Source organism: Microcaecilia unicolor, chromosome 14 (genome assembly GCF_901765095.1).
Source record: "Microcaecilia unicolor chromosome 14, aMicUni1.1, whole genome shotgun sequence".
Taxonomy (NCBI): domain Eukaryota; kingdom Metazoa; phylum Chordata; class Amphibia; order Gymnophiona; family Siphonopidae; genus Microcaecilia; species Microcaecilia unicolor.
This window is the reverse complement of record NC_044044.1, coordinates 53,638,641-53,658,876: the sequence shown is the minus strand read 5'-3', so window position 1 is coordinate 53,658,876 and position 20,236 is coordinate 53,638,641. Positions and strand designations below refer to the sequence as shown.

The 20,236-nt window shown below is 47.2% G+C and overlaps 1 protein-coding gene across 8 annotated transcripts in view; it reads left to right on the top strand.

Moving 5' to 3' along the window:
- The window catches only part of DUSP23 (dual specificity phosphatase 23), a 118,763-nt gene that overhangs the window by 52,549 nt on the left and 45,978 nt on the right, over positions 1–20,236 (top strand). The window contains exon 1 of one of the 8 annotated variants that reach the window (XM_030187072.1): positions 16,327–16,401. The exons of the other annotated variants lie outside the window; for them this stretch is intronic. The gene's annotated coding sequence lies outside the window, so the exon portion shown is untranslated. Of the gene's footprint in view, positions 1–16,326; positions 16,402–20,236 lie in introns of those variants that run through there. 8 annotated transcript variants of the gene reach the window in all.

The window sequence follows — 20,236 nt, the reverse complement described above, 5'->3', positions numbered from 1 at the left end:
ATAGCATGGGGGGAGATAAAAGGATGCTCAGGGATAGGGAAGAAATATTCAAATGTTTGAGATGTTGTTCCACAATGAGTGGAGTTATGCAACATGTTTTGTTTGTGTAATTTGCTAAGGGGCATGGACTGTTATGGTTTAACAAGCTGACTTCTCAATAAAATTGTTTAAACATAAATGGAAGTAAAATTAAACTCTCCTTTCATTACATAAGTACATAAGTATTGCCATACTGGGAAAGCGCAAAGGTGGCCAGTCCAGGTCACAAATACCTGGTAAGATTCCAAAAATGTACAAAACATTTTATACTGCTTATCCCAGAAATAGTGGATTTTCCCCAAGTCCATTTAATAACGGTCTATGGACGTTTCCTTTAGGAAGCCGTCCAAACCTTTTTTAAAGCTAACCGCCTTTACCGCATTCTGTGGCAACGAATTCCAGAGTTTAATTACACGTTGAGTGAAGAAAAAGTTTCTCCGATTCATTTTAAATTTACTACATTGTAGCTTCAAAATTTACTACATTGTAGCTTCATCGCATGCCCCCTAGTCCTAGTATTTTTGGAAAGCGTGATCAGACGCTTCACATCTACCCGTTCAACTCCACTCATTATTTTATAGACCTTTATCATATCTCCCCTCAGCTGCCTTTTCTCCAAGCTGAAGAGCCCTAGCCGCTTTAGCCTTTCCTCATAGGGATAGTATTTTTGATTGAACTATTAACCAGAATGATTGTCTAGGAAAGTAGTCTCTTACCTTCTCAGTTTCCATAGTGTTTTGAAACATTTTGGTGTTACTGCTGATATTTGACTATCCAGTGATAGATGTTTATCAAGGATAATTCCTAATATTTCAATTTGGTATGTTTGTTAGTTGATTGTGAAATGTTGGTAAGATGTGGGTTTGTGTGGGCTGGTTAGAACCAGGAATTTGTGTTTTTTCTCTGTTTAGTTTTAGTTTGAAAGTTGTTGCCCAGTTTTCCATGAGGTTCAGGCCTTTTTTAAAATTCTTTCCGTTATTTCTGTGAAACAGTATGTAGATGGTGAGTTGTCTGCATATATGAATGGGTTGAAGCCCACTGTTTCCAGTTTTTTTCCGAGTGGCGCCATCATTACATTGAACAGTATTGGTGATACCTGTGGTAACCCGCACTCAAAGGTCCATGAGGTTGATAGCTAGTTAGACATCTTCACAATGTAGGATCTGGTCCTGAGGAAACCATTGAACCATGCTGCCACTGCTTCGCCGACTCCCATGTGGTCAAGTAGGGTCATTAGTGTCGTGTGGACTACTAGGTCAAACGTGCTTGACATATTGAATTGCAGTAGTACTAAGTTTTGCCCTTGGCATATTAGGCTTCATTATCAAGGTTGTTGTGACAGTCTCAGCGCTGTGTTGTGGTCTAAAGCCTAATTGGGAGTTATGAAAGATTGAAAATTGCATCAGGTATTTCATTAGCTGTTATGCTACAAGTCTCTCCTTTGTTTTGGGCAGTAGTGGTATTGAGGCCACTGGTCTGAAGTTGGTGATGTCGCTAATTTTGCTTTTTGAGTTCTTGGGGATTGGTATTAATACTACAGATATCCAATGTATCTGAATGTAACTCACCTTGAGCTGCTACTGAAAAAGGTGTGAGCAAAATTCAAATCCAAATAAATATGTTATCTTTTTTGGGAACATATATGTGATGTGTTTGGTGAAGCTCTCGATGAATCAGTCCAGTGGATCTTTCATCATGTAGTTGGGGCAGTTGTGTAGCATACAGTATATATATATATATATATATATATATATATATATATATATGCATATTTTATTAATAGTTTTTTTTTTTTACTGTGTTTAGTTCTGGAGATTTAAATGTGGACCAGATTCCATCTGCTGCGGTGTAGATGTCGTTACTTTCACATTCTTGCATGAAATCAGTTATGGATGTTTGTTGTTTTGCTAGGTTTAATCTTGTTTGTTTTTTTGTTTTTGACATATTGTGCTAGCTCTTCCGCGATTCAGTTGATGTTAATACTACTACTACTACTTAACATTTCTAAAGCGCTACTAGGGTTACGCAGCGCTGTACAATTTAACATAGAAGGACAGTCCCTGCTCAAAGAGCTTACAGTCTAAAGGACACGTGAACAGTCAGTCTGATAGGGGCAGTCAAATTGGGGCAGTCAGGATTTCCTGAGAGGTAAGAGTTAGGTGCCGAACGCAGCATTGAAGAGGTGGGCTTTAAGCAAAGACTTGAAGATGGGCAGGGAGGGGGCTTGGCGTAAGGGCTCGGGAAGGTTGTTCCAAGCATAGGGTGAGGCGAGGCAGAATGAGCGGAGCCTGGAGTTAGCGGTGGTGGAGAAGGGTAATGAGAGGAGGGATTTGTCCTGTGAACGGAGGTTTTGGGCAGGAACGTAAGGGGAGATTAGGGTAGAGAGGTAGTGAGGGGCAGCAGACTGAGTGCATTTGTAGGTAAGAAGGAGAAGCTTGAACTGAATGCGGTATCTGATTGGAAGCCAGTGAAGTGACCTGAGGAGAGGGGTGATATGAGTATATCGGTTCTGGCGGAATATAAGACGTGCAGCAGAGTTCTGAACAGATTGAAGGGGGGATAGGTGGCTAAGTGGGAGGCCAGTGAGGAGTAAGTTGCAGTAGTCAAGGCGAGAGGTAATGAGAGCGTGGACGAGAGTTTGGGTGGTGTGTTCCGAGAGGAAAGGGCGAATTTTGCTGATGTTAAAGAGGAAGAAGTGACAGGTCTTGGCTATCTGCGGGATATGCGCAGAGAAGGAGAGGGAGGAGTCAAAGATGACTCAGAGGTTGCGGGCAGATGAGACGGGGAGGATGAGGGTGTTATCAACTGAGATAGAAAGTGGAGGAAGAGGAGAAGTGGGTTTTGATGGAAAGATAATGTTTGGGTTTTCAGTAGTTTGTTCATGAGTTCAAATATTTTTTTTCGTCTTGGTCTGTTCAAGGTTTGCGTATGTGTTGTAGCGTTCTGCTTTAGCTTTATGTTGTCTGTATATTTTCTTACAGCTTTTCTCCATGTGGCTTTGTTTGTGTCTATTTTGTTTTTGGCCCATGTTCTTTTACGTTTCCTGCACAGTTTTTCATGTGTAGTAGCTCATCAGTAAACCATGAGAGTGATTGTTTTTTATTTCTTGTTTTTGAGCCAGTAATGGCGTCTGTCCTATCTTTTGGCAGTTTTGACACAGACAGCGTCTGGTAGGATTGAACAAATGCTAAGTGGTGGCTGGCAATTTACTCAGACTGTCTGAACATTCTTGCTCATATATTGTGAAGACACACTTTGACCCCTGAGGCAGGCGCTTGTGCGCCGAAACACGGCCTGTGTCGGGTCTTTTTCACAATAAAGGACTGCCATTGTCTCTTTCTTGAAGGCCCAGTGTTGCTTTTTCTTGTTTATAAAAAAAAAAAAGAACATAAGTGTTGCCATACTGGGACAAACCGAAGGTCCATCAAGCCCAGTATCCTGTTTCCAACAGTGGCCAATCCATGTCACAAGTACCTGGCAAGATCCCAAAACAATACAATACATTTTATTCTGCTTACCCGGAAAGAAAATGGATTTTCCCAAGTCCATTTTAATAATGGCCTATGGAGCCTTCCTTTAGGAAACCATCCAAACCTTTTAAAAACCTTGCTAAGCTAACTGGTTTTACTACATTCTCTGGCAACGAATTCCAGAGTTTAATTACATTGTGTGCCCCCTAATCCTGGTATTTTTGGAAAGAGTAAACAAGCGATTTGAGTCTACCCGTTCCACTCCACTCAGTATTTTATATACCTCTATCATATTGCTCCTCAGCCGTCTTTTCTCCAAGCTGAACAGCCAAGCTGTTTCTGCCTTTCCTCATAGGGAAGTCATCCCATCCCCTTTATCATTTTCGTTGCCCTTCTCTGTACCTTTTCTAATTCCACTATATATTTTTTGAGATGCGGTGACCAGAATTGCACCATGTGATACAAAGGCATTATAACATCCTCATTATTATTTTCCATTCCTTTCCTAATAATACCTAACATTCTATTTGCTGTCTTTGCTGCCACAGCACACTGAGCAGAGAGTTTCAAAGTATCATCAACAATAACTCCTAGATACTTTTCCTGGTTGGTGACTCCTAACGTGGAACCCTGCATCATATAGCTATAGTTCGGGTTCCTCTTTCCCACATGCACCACTTTGTACTTGCTCACATTAAACATCATCTGCCTTCTGGATGCCCAGTCTCGTATGGTCGTCTTGCAATTTTTCACAATCCTCTTGCGATTTAACAACTTGCACAACTTTGAATAACTTTGTGTCGTCTGCAAATTTAATTACCTCACTAGTTATTCCCATATCTAGATCATTTATAAACATGTTAAAAAGCAGTAGACCCAACACAGACCCCTGGGGAACCCCACTATCTACTCTTCTCTATTAAGAATACTGGCCATTTAACCCTACTCTGTTTTCTATCCTTTAACCAGTTTTTAATCCACAACACTACCTCCTATCCCATGACTTTCCAATTTCCTCTGGAGTCTTTCATGAGGTACTTTGTCAAATGCCTTTTGAAAATCCAGATACACAATATCAACCGGCTCACCTTTATCCACATGTTCGTTCACCCCTTCAAAGAAATGTAGTAGATAGGTGGAGCAAGATTTCCCTTCACTAAATCCATGTTGGCATTGTCGCATTAATCCATGCTTTTGAATTAGCTCTTTAATTTTGTTCTTTATAATAGTCTCTACCATTTTGCTCGGCACCAACATCAGGGTCACAGGTCTGTAATTTCCTGGATCACCTCTGGAACCCTTTTTAAAAAATCAGTGTTATATTGGCCATCCTCCAATCTTCCGGTACCATGCTTGATTTTAAAGATAAATTATATATTACTAACAATAGTTCTGCAAGTTTATTTTTCAATTCTGTCAATACTCTGGGATGAAAACCATCTGATCCTGGCAATTTGCTGCTCTTCAATTTATCAAATTGACTCATTACATCTCCAGGTTTACAGAGATTTGATTCAGTTTCTCTGACTCTGAATACCATTTCTGTAACCAGTATCTCTCCCACATCTTCCTTGGTGAAGATAGAAGCAAAATATTAATTTAATCTCTCCACTATGGCCTTGATCTCTCTGAGTGCCCCTTTTATCCCTCGGTCATCTAGCGATACAACTGATTCTTTTGCCGGCTTCTTGCTTTTAATATACTTAGTAAAGTTTTACTAAGCATTTTTGCCTCCAACGCAATCTTCTTTTCATAGTCTCTCTTTGCCTTCCTTATCAGTGCTTTGTATTTGATTTGCCATTCTAAGATTCCTTAGGGTCGCAGAAGTCAGCTATTGTTGGGGTTGGAAGGGTAGGGGGTGGCTGTGGGGAGGTTATTATAGTTGCTTGTTATTATTATTATTTTCTATTTGTGATTTACAAACAACAGTTGCACAGCATATTCTTCCTTTTCATACTTCGGCTTCTGGGCTTAGATGAGGACAGAGCCCACAGGAATGGGGCGAGGACGGCGACAGAACCTGTGGGGATGGGACAGAGACAGACCCTGCAGGGATGGAGTGGGGACAGAGACAGAACCCACAGGCACAGGAGAATAGACTTTGTCTCTGTGTCATTCTCTCAACAGTTATTCACACATTATCACACGCACACACCAGAACTGGCAGCCATATACACACTGCAAAAGTAAACAACAACTTCTACAGAGTACATCCAAAACTTAATTTTTATTTCCTCATTTCCATTTTCAAAACTTCTAGACAGCAGATGTACAGACTAGAAGGACCCAAAGCAGTCCAAAACAAGTAAAGTCAGAAACAATACAGTTTATACCTAATTGTGCAACCACCCTTAGGTTTCGCCTTTGAGTTTAAAAAGCAATACCATATGCACGTAAGGTCTGGATAAACAAATTAAGACCACAGTAGCATAGTAGATGACGGCAGATGACCTGTATGGTCCATCCAATCAAAGGTTTAATCAAATGCCCTAAATATGTAATACGTGGTAGCAATAATGAAATGGTGATGGAATATTCACATAGTAGGCAGCCAACAGGCTTATTTTCCAATGAAAATAAATAACTTTATATGAACTTGGCGGCTAATAGTGTGCTGCCTGCATTTACATCCAAATAGACTAAGTAGAAATAAACATATACAACAGAATTAGCACATTTAGACTGACTCTGGACTTCTGCATGAAGGTAGTATTTCCCTCATTATTCAATACCTGTCTTTTAAGTAGTAGTACTAAAAAATATCAAGTGCATCTTTATAATATACCGCTGCATTTCACAAAACAAAAGAAACAAGTTCCTACATACCATCTTTCTCTTTTGATGTACCCATGTGAAAAAAAATGTTAAATACTCCCAGGTTTCAACCTAATTAATGTTTAAAAACAGCCCTCTACTTTTAGAGGGTTGCGGGGTTGGTGGTTGGGAGGCGGAGAATAGTGCTGGGCAGACTTATACGGTCTGTGCCAGAGCCGGTGGTGGGAGGGGGCTGGTGGTTGGGAGGAGGGGATAGTGCTGGGCAGACTTATACGGTCTGTGCCCTGAAAAAGACAGGTACAAATCAAGGTAAGGTATACACATGAGTTCATCTTGTTGGGCAGACTGGATGGACCGTGCAGGTCTTTTTCTGCCGTCATCTACTATGCTACTATGTTAAATAGTAAAGTGGTGAGCTGAAGAAGGGTTACCTTCCAAAGCTAATCAAAAGATGTATTAAGTTGATACTCATCCTATTTTCTTTTCTATGTTTTGATGTATAAATAGAAACTCTGAATGTTGAGAACCTGATACTCATAACTCAGTGTCTGTTGTGGTGGCTCTTTACTAGGTGAAAAACATCTCAGCACCAATACAACGTATGCTAGGGTATCCCTATAACAAGCCCCTCGAAATAACACACTGATAACGATTTAGAAGTAACTACTACTCTAGCTGATGCAAGGTTATTTGTTCTGACGATGCCTCTGTGTACATTCCCTAAGCTACAAAAGCCAGCATGTTTCTATTCCCAAATTTAATATAATTTTTATTGATTTCATATACTTACAGAGATATCGACACTGCATAGTGTAATATAGCCAATAATTACAAAGTAAACAAGAAAAAAAAAAAAGAGTATTTCTTCAAATAACTGTACATCACTTGGCTTCTTTAGACCTCTACATTAAGAAGGGGGGGGGGGGGGGGTAGGAATCTGTGAAGTTAACACCACTTTCTCCGAGGACAAGCAGGCTGCTTGTTCTCACGACTGGGTTGACGTCCGCGGCAGCCCCCACCAACTGGAAGAAGCTTCGCGGGACGGTCGGCACGCAGGGCACGCCCACCGCGCATGCGCGGCCGTCTTCCCGCCCGTGCGCGACCGCTCCCGCCAGTTACTTTTTTTCCGCGACTGAGAGAGTTGTGCAATTGCCTCTCTCTCTGTTCAGCCGCCGGATTTTCGACCGCGTTTACGCGGATCGTCGCTTTTGGATTCCCGTTCGGTTTCCTCTTTTCTTTTCTTTCTTTTGTCTTGTAAAAAAAAAAAAAAAAAAAAAAGATTTCGCGCGTGTGGAGCACGCGCTCCCCTTTTCCCTCGCTTCTAGCGGGGACGCCACGTTGCGGCCTAGTGGCCGCTCGGTCGGTTAGTTTTTTCGTGGTGTGATTTTAGCCACCATTGCCGACTTTGACTTCGCCGACGCGATTTTTTCCGTCGATGTCCTCGAAGGTCCCGAGTGGATTTAAAAAGTGTGGTCGCTGCGGCCGGCCGATCTCGCAGACCGACACCCACGCTTGGTGCCTCCAGTGCCTCGGGCCGGAGCACAATCTCAAGTCGTGCGCTTTGTGTCTCGGTCTCCGGAAACGGACTCAGGTTGCGAGGCAAGTTCTACGGGACCGTCTTTTTGGAACTTGCGCCGGCCCCTCGACGTCGACCTCGACGGCATCGGTATCGAAGGCCGGTTCTTCGGTACCGGTATCGATGCCCGAGACATCGGCACCGATGGCAGCGACCCCAGGAGAACAGGTCCCGTCGGCCCGCCGGTCCGCCGGTGAGAGTGGGGTTGAGAGGCCGCGTGGGCAGTCGGCCCCGGTCACTCCCTCAGCTCGTGAGCCACGGGACCGAACCCTGTCGGACCCGGTACCTCGAGACCGAGGGGGATCGACCTCCTCCTCCTCCATGCCCTCCGGCGCCGGTGACGTGCACCGGAAAAAGGACAAGAAGCGCCGTCACCGGGAGCCCTCGGTGCACCCTGAGGAGGAGTCGACGCCGAAGCGTCATCGCAGAGAGGAGAGATCTCCGTCGGTGGTGGAGGTACCGACGCGTCGGGGTTCCGGCACCTCGGTGCCGTCTCCTGGCCCCCAGCAGCTTCTGGCACCGACACCCTTACCGGCCCCCACCGCCTTTCCCGGCCGCGGGCCTGGACGAGTGCCTCAGAGCCATCCTTCCGGGGATCCTGGAAGGGCTGATGCGCCAGGCTCTGCCGGCGTCGGGGGTGCTTGCGCCCCCGACGCCGATGACTGTGGCGCCGGCGAGCTCTAGCCCGGCGCCGGGGCTGTCGACACCGCCGCCGCTTGCGGTGCCGGTCTCGACCGCCACGCAGGTGGAGTCCCCGTCGACGTCGATGGAGGGAGCTCCGTCCCCGCCGGCGCGGGAGTCCACCGCTCGACGACACCGAGACCTCGGTGCCCTCGACGTCGAGCCGGGCCCGGTACCGGACTCAGCTACATGAGCTAATGTCCGATACCGAGGATGAGGACTCGTGGGGGGAAGAGGAGGACCCGAGATATTTCTCCTCAGAGGAGTCTACGGGCCTTCCCTCGGACCCCACGCCATCACCGGAGAGGAAGCTCTCCCCTCCTGAGAGTCTCTCCTTTGCCTCCTTTGTGCGGGATATGTCTATTAGCATTCCCTTCCCCGTGGTCTCTGTGGAAGAGCCGAGGGCCGAGATGCTCGAGGTCCTCGACTATCCATCACCACCTAGAGAGTCCTCCACGGTACCCGCTGCACAATGTCCTGAAGGAGACGCTGCTTCGGAACTGGGTGCGACCATTAACTAACCCCACCATTCCCAAGAAAGCAGAGTCCCAGTACAGGATCCACTCTGACCCAGAGCTCATGCGGCCCCAGTTGCCCCATGACTCAGCGGTCGTGGATTCTGCTCTCAAGAGGGCACGGAGTTCGAGGGATACCGCCTCGGCGCCCCCGGGGCGGGAGTCTCGCACTCTGGACTCGTTTGGGAGGAAGGCCTACCAATCCTCCATGCTCGTGACCCGCATCCAATCCTACCTGCTCTATATGAGCATCCACATGCGGACCAATGTGCAACAGCTGGCGGACCTGGTCGATAAGCTCCCGCCGGAGCAGTCCAGGCCATATCAGGAGGTGGTCAGGCAGCTGAAGGCGTGCAGAAAGTTCCTGTCCAGGGGGATTTTTGACACCTGTGACGTGGCATCTCGTGCTGCGGCCCAAGGTATAGTGATGCGCAGGCTCTCATGGCTGCGTGCCTCTGACCTGGACAACCGCACCCAGCAGAGACTGGCTGACGTCCCTTGCCGGGGGGATAACATTTTGGTGAGAAGGTCGAGCAGATGGTTGACCAACTGCATCAGCGGGAAACCGCTCTCGACAAGCTCTCCCACCGGGCGCCTTCAGCACCCGCCCCCACGGGCGGGCGTTTTTTCCCGGGCCCGGCAGGCTGCACCCTATTCTTTTGCGAAGCGTAGGTACAACCAGCCGGCCCGAAGGCCTCGTCAGGCACAGGGACAGCCCCAGCGCGCTCGTTCCCGTCAACAGCGTGCGCCTAAGCAGCCCCCTGCGCCTCCACAGCAAAAGCCGGGGACGGGCTTTTGACTGGATCCACGGGAACATAGCCGCCCTACAAGTGTCCGTACCGGACGATCTGCCGGTCGGAGGGAGGTTAAAATTTTTTCACCAAAGGTGGCCTCTCATAACCTCCGACCAGTGGGTTCTCCAAATAGTGCGGTGCGGATACGCCCTGAATTTGGCCTCCCTGCCCCAAATTGTCCTCCGGGAGCTCAGTCTTTCAGCTCCCATCACAAGCAGGTACTTGCAGAGGAACTCTCCGCCCTTCTCAGCGCCAATGCGGTCGAGCCCGTACCACCCGGGCAGGAAGGGCAGGGATTCTATTCCAGGTACTTCCTTGTGGAAAAGAAAACAGGGGGGATGCGTCCCATCCTAGACCTGAGAGGCCTGAACAAATTCCTGGTCAAAGAAAAGTTCAGGATGCTTTCCTTGGGCACCCTGCTGCCAATGATTCAGAAAAACGATTGGCTATGTTCCCTGGATTTAAAGGACGCATATACTCACATACCGATACTGCCAGCTCACAGACAGTATCTCAGATTCCGCCTGGGCGCACGGCACTTTCAGTATTGTGTGCTGCCCTTTGGGCTCGCCTCTGCCCCACGAGTGTTTACCAAGTGCCTCGTGGTGGTAGCGGCCTACCTACGCAAGCTGGGAGTGCACGTGTTCCCATATCTCGACGATTGGCTGGTCAAGAACACCTCGGAGGCAGGAGCCCTCCGGTCCATGCAGTGCACTATTCAACTTCTGGAGCTGCTGGGGTTTGTGATAAATTACCCAAAGTCCCATCTCCAGCCAGCCCAGTCTCTGGAATTCATAGGAGCTCTGCTGAATACCCAGACGGCTCAGGCCTACCTTCCCGAAGCGAGGGCCACCAATCTCCTGGCCCTGGCTTCGCAGACCAGAGCGTCTCAGCAGGTCACAGCTCGGCAGATGTTGAGACTTCTGGGTCATATGGCCTCCACAGTTCATGTGACTCCCATGGCTCGTCTTCACATGAGATCTGCTCAATGGACCCTAGCTTCCCAGTGGTTCCAAGCCACTGGGAATCTAGAGGATGTCATCCGCCTCTCCACCAGTTGCCGCACTTCACTGCTCTGGTGGACCATACGGACCAATTTGACCCTGGGACGTCCATTCCAAATTCCGCAGCCCACGAAAGTGCTGACAACGGATGCATCTCGCCTGGGGTGGGGAGCCCATGTCGATGGGCTTCACACCCAGGGTATGTGGTCCCTCCAGGAAAAGGATCTGCAGATCAACCTCCTGGAGCTCCGAGCGATCTGGAACGCACTGAAGGCTTTCAGAGATCGGCTGTCCTGCCAAATTATCCAAATTCGGACAGACAATCAGGTTGCAATGTATTACGTCAACAAGCAGGGGGGCACCGGATCTCGCCCCCTGTGTCAGGAGGCCGTCGGGATGTGGCGTTGGGCGTGTCGGTTCGGCATGCTCCTCCAAGCCACGTACCTGGCAGGCGTAATCAACAGTCTGGCCGACAGACTGAGCAGAGTCATGCAACCGCACGAGTGGTCGCTCCATGCCAGAGTGGTACGCAAGATCTTCCGAGAGTGGGGCACCCCCTCGGTGGACCTTTTCGCCTCTCAGACCAACCACAAGCTGCCTCTGTTCTGTTCCAGACTTCAGGCACACGGCAGGCTAGCGTCGGACGCCTTTCTCCTCCATTGGGGGACCGGCCTCCTGTATGCTTATCCTCCCCTACCTTTGGTGGGGAAGACCTTACTGAAGCTCAAGCAAGACCGCGGCACCATGATTCTGATAGCGCCCTTTTGGCCCCGTCAGATCTGGTTCCCTCTTCTTCTGGAGTTGTCCTCCGAGGAACCGTGGAGATTGGAGTGTTTTCCGACTCTCATCTCGCAGAACGACGGAGCGTTGCTGCACCCCAACCTTCAGTCCCTGGCTCTCACGGCCTGGATGTTGAGGGCGTAGACTTCACTGCGTTGGGTCTGTCTGAGGGTGTCTCCCGGGTCTTGCTTGCCTCTAGGAAGGATTCCACTAAAAAGAGTTACTTTTTCAAGTGGAGGAGGTTTGTCGTGTGGTGTGAGAGCAAGGCCCTAGAACCTCGTTCTTGCCCTGCACAGAACCTGCTTGAATACCTTCTGCACTTATCAGAGTCTGGCCTCAAGACCAACTCAGTAAGGAATCACCTTAGTGCGATTAGTGCTTACCATTATCGTGTGGAAGGTAAAGCCATCTCTGGAGAGCCTTTAGTCGTTCGATTCATGAGAGGCTTGCTTTTCTCAAAGCCCCCTATCAAGCCTCCTACTGTGTCATGGGATCTCAACGTCGTCCTCACCCAGCTGATGAAACCTCCTTTTGAGCCACTGAATACCTGCCATCTGAAGTACTTGACCTGGAAGGTCATTTTCTTGGTGGCAGTTACTTCAGCTCGTAGGGTCAGTGAGCTTCAAGCCCTAGTAGCTCAGGCTCCATATACCAAATTTCATCACAACAGAGTAGTGCTCCGCACCCACCCAAAGTTCCTGCTGAAGGTGGTGTCGGAGTTCCATCTTAACCAGTCAATTGTCTTGCCAACATTCTTCCCCAGGCCGCATACCCGCCCTGCTGAACGTCAGTTGCACACATTGGACTGCAAGAGAGCATTGGCCTTCTACTTGGAGCGGACACAGCCCAACAGACAGTCCGCCCAATTGTTTATTTCTTTCGACCCTAACAGGCTAGGGGTCGCTGTCGGGAAACGCACCATCTCCAATTGGTTAGCAGATTGCATTTCCTTCACTTACGCCCAGGCTGGGCTGACTCTTGAGGGTCATGTCACGGCTCATAGTGTCAGAGCCATGGCAGCGTCGGTGGCCCACTTGAAGTCAGCCACTATTGAAGAGATCTGCAAGGCTGCGACGTGGTCATCTGTCCACACATTCACATCTCATTACTGCCTCCAGCAGGATACCCGACGCGACAGTCGGTTCGGGCAGTCGGTGCTGCAGAATCTGTTTGGGGTGTAAATCCAACTCCACCCTCCAGGACCCGAATTTATTCTGGTCAGGCTGCACTCTCAGTTAGTTGTTCTTCGTAGGTCAATTTCTGTTATACCCTCGCCGTTGCGAGGTTCCATTGACCTGGGTTCTTGTTTTGAGTGAGCCTGAGAGCTAGGGATACCCCAGTCGTGAGAACAAGCAGCCTGCTTGTCCTCGGAGAAAGGGTATGATACATACCTGTAGCAGTTGTTCTCCGAGGACAGCAGGCTGATTGTTCTCACCTACCCTCCCTCCTCCCCTTTGGAGTTGCGTTTTCTTCATTTTTGCTAGTCATTCAACTGGCGGGAGCGGTCGCGCACGGGCGGGAAGACGGCCGCGCATGCGCGGTGGGCGTGCCCTGCGTGCCGACCGTCCCGCGAAGCTTCTTCCGGTTGGTGGGGGCTGCCGCGGACGTCAACCCAGTCGTGAGAACAATCAGCCTGCTGTCCTCGGAGAACAACTGCTACAGGTATGTATCATACCCTTTACATACAGTGGGGGAAATAAGTATTTGATCCCTTGCTGATTTTGTAAGTTTGCCCACTGACAAAGACATGAGCAGCCCATAATTGAAGGGTAGGTTATTGGTAACAGTGAGAGATAGCACATCACAAATTAAATCCGGAAAATCACATTGTGGAAAGTATATGAATTTATTTGCATTCTGCAGAGGGAAATAAGTATTTGATCCCCCACCAACCAGTAAGAGATCTGGCCCCTACAGACCAGGTAGATGCTCCAAATCAACTCGTTACCTGCATGACAGACAGCTGTCGGCAATGGTCACCTGTATGAAAGACACCTGTCCACAGACTCAGTGAATCAGTCAGACTCTAACCTCTACAAAATGGCCAAGAGCAAGGAGCTGTCTAAGGATGTCAGGGACAAGATCATACACCTGCACAAGGCTGGAATGGGCTACAAAACCATCAGTAAGACGCTGGGCGAGAAGGAGACAACTGTTGGTGCCATAGTAAGAAAATGGAAGAAGTACAAAATGACTGTCAATCGACAAAGATCTGGGGCTCCACGCAAAATCTCACCTCGTGGGGTATCCTTGATCATGAGGAAGGTTAGAAATCAGCCTACAACTACAAGGGGGGAACTTGTCAATGATCTCAAGGCAGCTGGGACCACTGTCACCACGAAAACCATTGGTAACACATTACGACATAACGGATTGCAATCCTGCAGTGCCCGCAAGGTCCCCCTGCTCCGGAAGGCACATGTGACGGCCCGTCTGAAGTTTGCCAGTGAACACCTGGATGATGCCGAGAGTGATTGGGAGAAGGTGCTGTGGTCAGATGAGACAAAAATTGAGCTCTTTGGCATGAACTCAACTCGCCGTGTTTGGAGGAAGAGAAATGCTGCCTATGACCCAAAGAACACCGTCCCCACTGTCAAGCATGAAGGTGGAAATGTTATGTTTTGGGGGTGTTTCTCTGCTAAGGGCACAGGACTACTTCACCGCATCAATGGGAGAATGGATGGGGCCATGTACCGTACAATTCTGAGTGACAACCTCCTTCCCTCCACCAGGGCCTTAAAAATGGGTCGTGGCTGGGTCTTCCAGCACGACAATGACCCAAAACATACAGCCAAGGCAACAAAGGAGTGGCTCAGGAAGAAGCACATTAGGGTCATGGAGTGGCCTAGCCAGTCACCAGACCTTAATCCCATTGAAAACTTATGGAGGGAGCTGAAGCTGCGAGTTGCCAAGCGACAGCCCAGAACTCTTAATGATTTAGAGATGATCTGCAAAGAGGAGTGGACCAAAATTCCTCCTGACATGTGTGCAAACCTCATCATCAACTACAGAAGACGTCTGACCGCTGTGCTTGCCAACAAGGGTTTTGCCACCAAGTATTAGGTCTTGTTTGCCAGAGGGATTAAATACTTATTTCCCTCTGCAGAATGCAAATAAATTCATATACTTTCCACAATGTGATTTTCCGGATTTAATTTGTGATGTGCTATCTCTCACTGTTACCAATAACCTACCCTTCAATTATGGGCTGCTCATGTCTTTGTCAGTGGGCAAACTTACAAAATCAGCAAGGGATCAAATACTTATTTCCCCCACTGTACATAATTAAGCAATATTTTTGGTTCCGTATATCCCATTACAAACTTTATCTCTGCAGTTCTCTACCATCTAGGAAGGTCTGGAGTTGATCAGGTGTATAATATATGTATTTTGCCTGGTTTAATCTAATAACACATTTGCAGGGATATGCCAGGAGGAAAGAACCCCCTAATTCCAGAACTTTAGACCTCATAGAAATTTTTTTCGCTTTTCCTGAGTGAATTTAGTCACATCAGGGTAAAGCCAAATCTTCTGACCTGCAAATACCCTATTTGTTGACTTAAAATAAAGACGCATTATTGCATTTAAGTCCTGTTGAAAAACGAACGAAACTAACAACGTCCCCCTTTCAGGTGCTTCTTCAATAGTCTGTTCCAAAATGGCCGTGACGTTTTGCAAACCTGTTGAATTCTCTGTATCTGCTTTTTTCATTGTAGTTGGTATATAATAAATCTTGTTCAGTGGGGGAAACACTTCTTGAGGGAATCTCAGATTTTCTTTCAAATATCTGTTAAACATATCATTTGGTGATACAGCCAACAACCTTGGAAAATTCAATACACGGAGATTCAATCTCCTGTTATAATTCTCCACTTGTTCTAATTTTCTTCTTAAATCTATAGTATCCTTTATCACAGCCACTTTAAATTCGTCATTTTGTTTAGTCTCTCTTTGTAAGGTCTCAATTTTTAAGGAAAAATCTTGCTTCACCAATTCAAGGGAGTTCTTTACCTCCTGAACATTTAGACTCAAAAGTTTTACCTCTTCAGATGATTGTTTCAGGGTCTTTTCTATTTCTAGCAGCTTCATCCAGATCCTTTCCAAGCTCACCTCCATCTCTCCTGCTGCCCCAGATGTCTTTTGAGAATCGGGCTTCCCTCTGGGCTCCTCGGTTTCACCCCTTCCGGGTTCCGAGTGAAACCCCGCTCGACTCACCACAGTAGCAGGGCAAGGAGGCGTCGCAGAGCATGGCGGGGAGAGAGATATTTCAGCTTCCAGCGGGGAAGCCGCTCCACCGGCTCGACCCGCTAAGGACTCTGCACTGCTTCTCTGGGATAAAGCGGGGAAGAAGCGCACCACCCGCGCCTACCGGGATGGACGTCGCTGGAGGTAAGGGATCCCTCCGGATCGCCCCTTTCCGTTTTGTATGTGGCATTTAAGAAAAAAGACATAGAAAACCAGCTGAAATCGGTAGTTGAAGGCAGGAGCTCGCTTCAAACGTTCCCGCTACGGCGCCATCTTGACACGCCCCCATCAGCCGTTTCTATTCCCAAAAACGATGCGGCAGCGGGGTTAGTTTGTTTTGCGTCCACCAGTATGGCGGCTACTTCATCTTCTTGACATCATGCCGTCCCTGTCATTTAATTTCCTGGTCTGTGTATGTCAGCATGACCTTTGCTGCATTACGCCGGGCAGGAAGTAAGTGTGGCTGCGATGAATTATTGAGGGGAAGGGAAGAAGGAGTGCTTGAACATCTTGGAGAGCTAGGTAGGTTGGCGGTAACTGAGATTGCCAAGGCATTCCCGCAAACCCCGTTCCCGTGCAGCCTCTAGGGTTCTTTGAGATTGCCCGCGACACAGCCTTGCAGCAAGGAGGTTAATTTTGCTGCAGCTTTCCTAAGCTCCCCAGCGTGTGACCCACCTTCCGTCCTCTTCTGTGACGCTACTTCCTGTTTCCGGCAAGGCGGGACGTGTGTGTCATAGGTGAAGGGGCAAGGACTCAGTCGTCCAATAGATCTCCTTCAGAGGACGGAGGCACTGGAGAAGGGAAGTTGTGGGATTGGGCAACCTCAGAATCAGATATTTATTTGTTTTATTATTTATTGCACTTGTATCCCACATTTTCCCACCTCTTTGCAGGCTCAATGTGGCTTACAATATTTATTTATTTATTTTAGGTCATTTATACCTCGCCTTTTGCCACAGTTTTGCAGCCCCAAAGCGGCTTACAATGAACTAATAAAATAATTACAATGAAAAGGGAGAAGGGATGGAACGGAAAGAGGAGGAAGGAAGGGAATAAAAATACAATCTTAAAACAAATAAACAGGCAGGTATGGGAGAGAAAAGTAAAAGAAAGAGGAGGAAGGAAGGAAAAGGAAAGGTCCAGAATCAGGTCTTGACTCGCTGGGAATCATGGAATCAGGTGAACAGGACAGCAGAGCTGAGAAGAAACATCATATTTGGCAGGAAGAGGCACTATCGGGCATCTCCAACGACGACGAACAGCTGATCGATGGATAACTCTGTAGTTGTGCAGCACAGCCATTTTCAGACCGTCCAACGTGGCTAGGTGACACAATGCAACATGTGCTAGTACGAATCTCTCGACTGAAAGACTGCCTGGCAGGGCAGGGCCCTCTGGAGCTTCCGTGTAGGAGGACGCTGTCAGTCGCAAGATATGGACGTAAGATGTGTCTGTCTTGCCCGCGATCCGTTTCCATCCCCTGAGACCAATCCCGATCCCGATGGCGGTCCCAAACGGCAACCAGCAGCTGAACGACATCTGCGACAGGCACCTCCTCTGAAACAGCAGGACTGCAGAGGCAGCGCCAGGCCCAGCTGACAGCATGGGCAGATAGGGCGGAGACACGCCGGCAACGGAGCAAGGATAAACCGCCGCACTCCCCGTGATGTTGGACCAGAACAGAGACAATCAGAAGTGAGTCTGCGGACCTTGGATAGCTGGCACGATCAGAACAGGCCAAATCATGGCTCAAGAAAAGGGTTTACTCCATCATGGATAGTGGAAATATATACGAGAATAGACATTTAGTATTACAGAAGTATTTTGGGTAACATGATAATAATAAAGCATGATAGTTGTATAACAAGCAAATATTATAAGACAATTCTGGATATATGTGGAGGAGATCATATTTGTTGATCTTTGTGGTATGCCTTGTTAAAGAGATGGGTCTTCAGTAGTTTGCGGAAGTTAGTTAGTTCATAGATCGTTTTTAAGATATGAGTTTGAGGGAGGAGTAGAGGGGGAAATGTGAGGGCAGCCGAATGCGTATGATCTTTTCTAACCTCGTAAAAAAAACATAAGTACATAAGTAATGCCACACTGGGAAAAGACCAAAGGTCCATCGAGCCCAGCATCCTGTCCACGACAGCGGCCAATCCAGGCCAAGGGCACCTGGCAAGCTTCCCAAACGTACAAACATTCTATACATGTTATTCCTGGAATTCTGGATTTTTCCCAAGTCCATTTAGTAGTGGTTTATGGACTCTTCTCCATGCGGCCCGTCACCAAGAAAAGTGTTTTAAGTGTTTCATCTCGGCCTGTGCCGTATGAGCCATGAAATCTCACTGCTCCTTTCGAGACTTTGGTTCTGTTGCAGCCAGAAATGAAGTTCTTTAGGGGGGTTTTTTTACTAAAGTTTAGCTGGAGTTATCTGCACAGGGTCTATAGGAATAATATGGGCCCTGCTAAAGGTAACTCACGCTAAATTTTAGTAAAAGACCCACTTTACTTGCTGGTGGCCACAAGGGGGGAGAGTTTGATGAAGGGATCGTGAGGCAGCGTAGAGTACAGCTAGAGAGAGGTAAAGGCAGTGTGTGTTACACATGTGGCCTTCCAGTACCACCACCGCTGCTGGCGTTTTGTTTTGCATGCTTCTTGTAAAAGTAGTTAGCAGGATTTGTACACTAGCTTTGAAGCTCTAATGAGTGAGTGTGAAAGGGGACTCAAACATTTTGAAGGCTCTCATGCTCAAATGAGTGGGACATACTCCCAGTGAGCGAGAGACAGGGTGCACAGACAGAACCTACATTAAAGGGGGCAGCAAGGGCACCTGCCCTGAGCCCCACAGCTACATAGGGTCCACATAGTCTGGCATCTCTGCCCCTCCCTGGTCTACCTTCAAATGTACCTTTCTTTATAGAGGTTGCTGGTAACGATTCTGCTACTCTGCCTGGGGCCAGCCCCTGAGCTTTCCCTCAATCATATCTCCCCCCTCTAACACAACTTCCTATTTTAGCCTGGGTGGAATACATCGCAGCAGCAGAGGAAAGCTCTGGTGCCAACTGCACCCAGGGTATCAGAATTGCTGCCAGTGACCCCCTGTTAAAAATTTTTTTAAAACAAACCACACACACACATATTTGTAGGTAGACTGGGATGGGGGTTGAGAGAGGGGGGTATGCCGGACCTCATGTGGGAGGGGAAGGGGATTGGAGGGATAAATGACCAGCTTGGAGCAGAGCGGAGGGGAAGGAGAGAGAGATGAGGATTAATATGTGGAATATGAGATGGGGAAATGTGCATCAAAGATGTCTTTGTATTATGTTCAGTACAAAAAGGAAAAGCACACAACTATGGAACGCATTACTAAAAGCCGTGAACAACATATGACCACCTAAACTTCCGGAAATCACTAAAAACTAACCTGTTCAAAAATGCATACCCTACCGACCCAACTTAAATGCCTGAACCCTGCAACACAATCAAAACCAAAGAGTGTAATGGACATAACACAACTCTTACTCTCTACGAGTCCCTATTGTGACTGTTACACGTGAACCTTATTCTACCACTACATCACTTTGTAATTGCTCATACCGGAATTGGCGATCGCCTTTACGGTACTATGTAAGCCACATTGAGCCTGCAAATAGGTGGGAAAATGTGGGATACAAATGTAACAAATAAAAAATAAAATTTCTATCTTTTCTCCAGTGTTGCAGTACCTGCTGAGATTGATTTGGGGTTCCTAGTTCAGTTTTGTCTTCATATTTCTATTTTTATATTGTTTATTGTATTTTGTTCCATGGTACTTGATATACCACATTCCATTAAACATATCAATGCAGTTTACAAGGAGGCTCATTTTCAAAGCACTTAGCCTCCCAAAGTTCTATAGAAACCTATGGAACTTAGCCTCCCAAAGTGCTTTGAAAATATGCCTCTAAGTAACATAGATCAAAAACATACAGACATAATTCTCATAACAAATACAATAAAAACATATTAAAAATAAAATAACTACATAAAATATCCAGTGAACACAAGAGGAGGGAGAAGTACATAGCACAACAGTATTTTACCTAATAACATTGATTTTTAGAGATACAAAAGGAAAACTGAAATGGAATCTAAAATTCAAATATTAAATGATTAGAAGACCCCAATACACCATTTAAAAAAATACAATTATTTAACACCTTCATCCATGTTCCTGAATAAATAACCACGTCTTTGGCCTTGATTTGAATTTAGAGTATGTTACTTCTTTATTTATATCTGTTGGTAAGGAGTTCCAAAGTTTTGATACAGTACAGCTAAAGACCGTATGATGAGATGAATCCAACCATACTCT